The following is a 5,678-nucleotide window of genomic DNA, read 5'->3' as shown; positions in this document are numbered from 1 at the left end:
TTTTAACCAATATAAATGAGATGTGTAACACTCAATATGCAAAACTTAAAAAAAAATAAAAGAAATTCAATATATATATATATATATATATATATATATATATATAACATTAACTAATATACAAACTAAACATATCCAATCTTATATATAATTTATTTAAGAGTAAGATGTTGCCACATCAGGATTATTGAAATTTGACCAAATGTAGACACCTTTCAAAGAGTGTAACTCACACAATTGACTCCTACTTTCAACTACCTCTCATAATTTAATTAAGAGTAAGATGTTGTCACCAAAATTGTGTGAACTTTGGTTGAATTTGGACACCCTTAAAAAGAGTGTAAGCCAAAAAATTGACTTCCACCTTCAACTCCACACAAACAAATTTAACATATTTAACATATACCTCTAGGCCCTCTACAACCTAGTATAGGGGGGGATGTGTAGGTGCAAATGCTTGTAAAATTTGATATTTAACATTTAACATTTATTGGTCAGCTCTATTTAAAAATAATAAAAGCTAAAAGCAATATAGAAATGGGGGAGATGTTGTAGTGACTTTAAATGAGTGCAAATATTTAAATCTTGGTTCAATTAATAACAAAAAGTTAAAAGTAATCAAAATAATAAAATTCAATTTTTTGAAGTGGATAAGTAAATAACTAGTTAGGAAGAAGAACTTGCATAAATTTTGGTGGGTTAGTAACCATTAATAAGTCTACACATTTACAATTGTACTCCTACATAAAACATAAATAATGGTGGGAAGTAAGTCTTAGCAAGCATATTTATTTACATCTTTTATTTTTGGATTATTTTTCCTACAAAGCTTAAGAATAAAAAAATCACCATATCCATAAATTATGGTATAAAATGTGAAAGGGAGTTGTTCACAAATCAATTGTTAAAGTCCTGTCTTGGAAGAGACTCATAATTATTACATAACTATATTTAAATTTAATTAATAAGAACATAAAAACTTAATACTTGCAATAAACTTACAATATAACAAGTTTCTTAATAAGAACATAAAAACTTAATACTTACAATAAACTTACAATATAACAAGTTTCTTAACCATGGATATCCACCCCCACTTTACCATGGATATTATTAACTTGTAAATATGTTTTTCTACAGTACCATGGTTTATCAATATCACATGCCCAAAAACCATAATTCATTTCACAATAAAAAGTAAACATATTTATATTATTGATTACATAGAGTGAAAATTCTTGATCATATGGAGAGAGAGAAATAAAAAAGACATAGAGACATAGATGTAGAGAGAGGGAGTGACAAGGGAGAGATGGAGAGAGAATGAGGGAGAGAGGAGAGGAGAGGAGAGGAGAGGAGAGGAGAGAGGGAGAGAAAGGGAAGAGAGAGAGGGAGAGAGAGGGATGGAGGGGAGAGAGAGGGAGGGAGATAGTGACATAGTTGAAGGGTAGAGAGAGAGAGAGGGAAGAACAAAGACATATATAGATATAGGTGGAGAGAGGGGGGGGGGAGAATGATAAGGGAGAGATGGAAAGATAGTGAGTGAGAGAGAAGAGGAAGGAAGACATGGAGGAGAGAAGAGAGTGACAAGGGGGAGATAGTGACAAAGTTAGAGGGAAGAGACAAAGAGAGAGTGATGGGGGGGGAGGCAAAGGGAGGTGGGAAAGAGAGGGGAGAGAAGAAGGAAAATAAAGAGGATTTGAGAGAGAGGAGAGAGGGAGGGAGAGGGAGATGGAGTTGGAGGGGAGGGGAGAGAGGGAGGAAAGAAGAAATACACAAAGAGAGAAAGGTTGAGAGAGAGAGAGAGGGTGACAAGGGAGAGATGGAGAGAAAGGGAGAGAGTATAGCGGGAGGGAAGAGAGAGAGGAGAGAGAGAGGAAGAGATGGGTCCAACCTAGATATGGTATGTGTATATATAAAAACCATCCTAGATCCATCTTAACCTCAGATCTATCAAGTGTCGATAGGTATCAAATCTCTTGAGGTGCAAACCGAGGGAAGAGAGATAGCGGGAGAGATGGATCTAGCCTAGATATAATATGCGTGTATATAAAAAACTAGCGTAAATCTATCAAGTACCGAGAAATATCAAATCTCTTGAAATGCAAACCCTGATCTATAAAGTACCGATTAATATCTCTCGACATTTAATAGATCCGAAAGTAAAAAAAATATACGCTCGTAAATTAACAACTAAATCAATTTATATAACTTCATAAACCAAACTTTCATAATGAGTGTGAGATACATCTTTGAATTCATTGATATCTATAATTCCACACAACCCTTTAATTCATGGAACAATATCTCCCGTCCCCATCGTATGATTATAAACGAATCCTGAAAGCTTTTACCCTCAGGGTTACTCTGCTTTTGTCCGAGGATTGGATCTTTTATAATTCACTGTGTAAAATGAGCTTAAACCATTTTGGAGAGTGTCTAAGCGCGCTCTCATGAAAGCACCGGGGTGGCTCTATCCCGGCACGTTTAGAAGTGGAGCTGCAATCATCGGGAAGGAAATCCCGGTCACATTGAAGGAAGGTTTCGAGCAGCGGGGTACTCCCATAGATTCCAATGCATACGCTTCTCTCTTACAGGCATGTACCAACATCAACTCACTTAACCATATTCAAGCCCAGCTCTTCACAACTGGACTTAAACATGATATATTTTTACAAACCAAAATTTTGAGCCTTTATACCATGTGGGGTAGCATGGACACTGCTCGACTAATTTTTGATAGAATAAGCAACAGAGATATTGTCGTATGGAATGTGATGATTAAAGGATATGCCAGCAACGGCTTCTGTGAAGAAGCTCTGAAAATTTATTACCAAATGCAACAGGAATGCATACAGCCCAACCATTTAACGTTTCCCTATGCACTTAAATCATGTTCTCTGCTCTTGGATTTAAAAGAAGGGAAAGAGATTCACGATCTTGTAGTTAAAACTGGGTTTGAATCGGATTTGTTTGTGGGGAACGCTCTTACAACCATGTATGCTAAGTGTGGACGCTTGGCAGATGCATGCCAAGTGTTTGACAAAATGCCTGAAAGAAATGTAGTGTCATGGAGTGCGATGATAGCTGGGTATGCTCAGAATGGATGTCCCTACGAGGCTTTGAGTCTCTTCCACCGAATGCAGGTGGAGAATTCGAAGACCAACAAGGTCACCATTCTGAGCATTCTCCCAGTGTGCGCTGACTTAGGAGCTCTGCAGCAGGGTAAGAGTATCCATGGATATGTTATCCGAAATGGATTTGAAGAGGATGATGTTGTAGGGGCTGCTCTCATAGACATGTATTGCAAATGTGACAGTATGGAGAACGCACGGTTAACTTTTGACAGAAGAATTGAGCAGAACATTGGACTGTGGAATGTTATGATAGGAGGGTATGCTACGAATGGTTCCCACGAGGAAGCCGTTGCATTGTATTGCCAAATGCAACAAGCTGGTATTCGGCCAGACAACTTTACCTTTCCTTTTGTACTCAAGGCATGTGCTGGCCTGTTAAATTTACAAGAGGGTATGAAGATTCAGGGTCATGCGGTCAGAGTTGGGCTTGAATCGGATGTTTTTGTTGCCAATTCTCTTATCAGTATGTATGCAAAGTGTGGGAGTGTGAAGATTGCACGCAAGTTGTTTGACAGAATGTCTAAACGAGATGCAGTCTCGTGGAATACTATGATTGCTGGTTATGCGCAGAATGGACATGCTCATCATGCTGTGAATCTTTTTGGTGAAATGATATTGACAAATATGAAGCTTGACAGACTGACAATTGTGAGTGTGATTCCGGCATGTGCGCATTTAGCAGCTCTACTACAAGGCAAATCCATTCATGCCTACATTTTAAGAGGTGGATTTGAGTCAGACATTGTTATAGGGACTACCCTCATAGATCTGTATGCCAAATGTGGAAGTCTAAGCATTGCACGCCTATTTTTTGACAGAATGCCGAAAAGAAATGTTGTCTCATGGAGTGCAATGATGGCTGGGTATGGGATGCATGGGCAAGGTGAGAACGCCCTTTCTTTATTTTCCCAAATGCAACAGCAAGGCCTGGAGCCAGACGGCATTACCTTTGTCTGTGTTTTGTCTGCATGCAGTCATGCAGGCCTTGTAAATGAGGGCTGGCAATGCTTTGATTGCATGATTCCACAATATCGCATTACCCCTAAGGAGGAGCACTATGCATGCATGGTCGACCTTCTTGGTCGTGCTGGGCATTTGGATGAAGCACAAGACTTTATCCAAAGGATGCCCTTTGAACCTGGTGCTAGTGTGTGGGGTGCCTTGCTTGGTGCCTGCAGAATTCATGGCAATACTGAGTTAGGAGAGTCTGTGGCAGAGCATCTTCTTGACCTAGACCAAGAAAATCCTGGACGTTATGTATTGCTGTCAAACATCTATGCTGCGGCTGGTAGGTGGGATGACGTAGAAAAGGTGAGAACAATGATGAAAAAAAGGAGATTGAACAAGACACCGGGATGTAGCCTGATTGAGTTTAATAAAAAAGTTTACGCATTTGTTGTGGGAGACAAGTCACATTCTCAATCAGACAAAATTTATGCGCTGTTGGATACGTTGGCTGGGAAAATGAAGGAAGCAGGATATGTCCCTGACACAAACTTTGCGCTGCATGATGTGGAAGAGGAAGTGAAGGAACACAACCTATCCAGTCACAGTGAGAAGCTAGCCATTGCTTTTGGGCTTATCAATACAAGCTCAGAAACCCCTATTCGAATCTCCAAAAACCTTCGTGTGTGTGGCGATTGCCACACTGCTACTAAGTTCATCTCTAAGATTGTTAGGAGAGAAATTATTGTGAGGGATTCAAAGCGTTTCCATCATTTTAAGGAAGGATTTTGTTCTTGTGGGGATTATTGGTGATGCTAATTAAATTGAATAATAAGCTTAAGCTTGTTTAACTCCAACTTTGGCATATTATTTACTTTAAGTAGCTTACCGAGGACTAGGAATTTGTGATGTAATATACGATTTGAAGACCAGAACTGTAACAACTCAGTTCATGTTTGTTTGTACATACAACCATAATTCTATGAAAAACTTGGCTATCCCCATAATTATTTGGCTGAGAAAGCTTTCATAGAATCCCAATGATCCTTCCTTAGAGCTTTCTCCAATCCTTCAAAGTTGAGTGCAAAAAATGTCTTCACTCGCATCCCCACCAAATTTGTCAAATGCCTATCTGTGATGGTGAAAAATACTTTCTGATAGTAAATTGAGATAAGTAAAAACCGCAGCAAACTTAGCAAATGTAAACCACGTCCCCCTTACTGGCATTTCCATGACGCTAAGTTGCAACATAACTGATATTATTTAAGGCTACTGAAGGATTGGTCTCTCTAGTATTGGGAATCTTCTCTTATAATAATATAAATTTCTTGCATGGTGCTTGTTTCCAATCTTAAATAGTCTTTGAAGCTAGGATATTGTTATCCCAGAGGATCCTTTTCAAAGAGAGACGTAACTGCTGGAAGAGGAGAAAAGCTCCTTTTCCAAAAGGAGGAATGTAATTCTGCTTACTGCGGGGCCTATGGCTGATAAGACAGTTATACATATTTCACAACCAAGGAATTCTACCAAGATATTTCTTATCTCAACTCAATTTATTTTCGCAGGCTGGATATAAGTTCATAGCTAAGTGGGTCT

At 38.7% G+C, this 5,678-nt stretch overlaps 1 pseudogene; it reads left to right on the top strand.

Annotated features, from left to right (window-relative positions):
* Positions 1–2,330: 2,330 nt before the first annotated feature.
* LOC149148679 (pentatricopeptide repeat-containing protein At1g11290, chloroplastic pseudogene) lies at positions 2,331–5,270 on the top strand (annotated as a pseudogene).
* Positions 5,271–5,678: the final 408 nt, after the last annotated feature.

Source organism: Pinus tabuliformis, chromosome 9 (genome assembly GCF_031772625.1).
Source record: "Pinus tabuliformis cultivar Carrire ecotype Pingquan chromosome 9, CPIR1, whole genome shotgun sequence".
Classification (NCBI taxonomy): domain Eukaryota; kingdom Viridiplantae; phylum Streptophyta; class Pinopsida; order Pinales; family Pinaceae; genus Pinus; species Pinus tabuliformis.
Note: the sequence above shows the minus strand (reverse complement) of the source record. Positions and strands in the feature narration are given on the sequence as shown.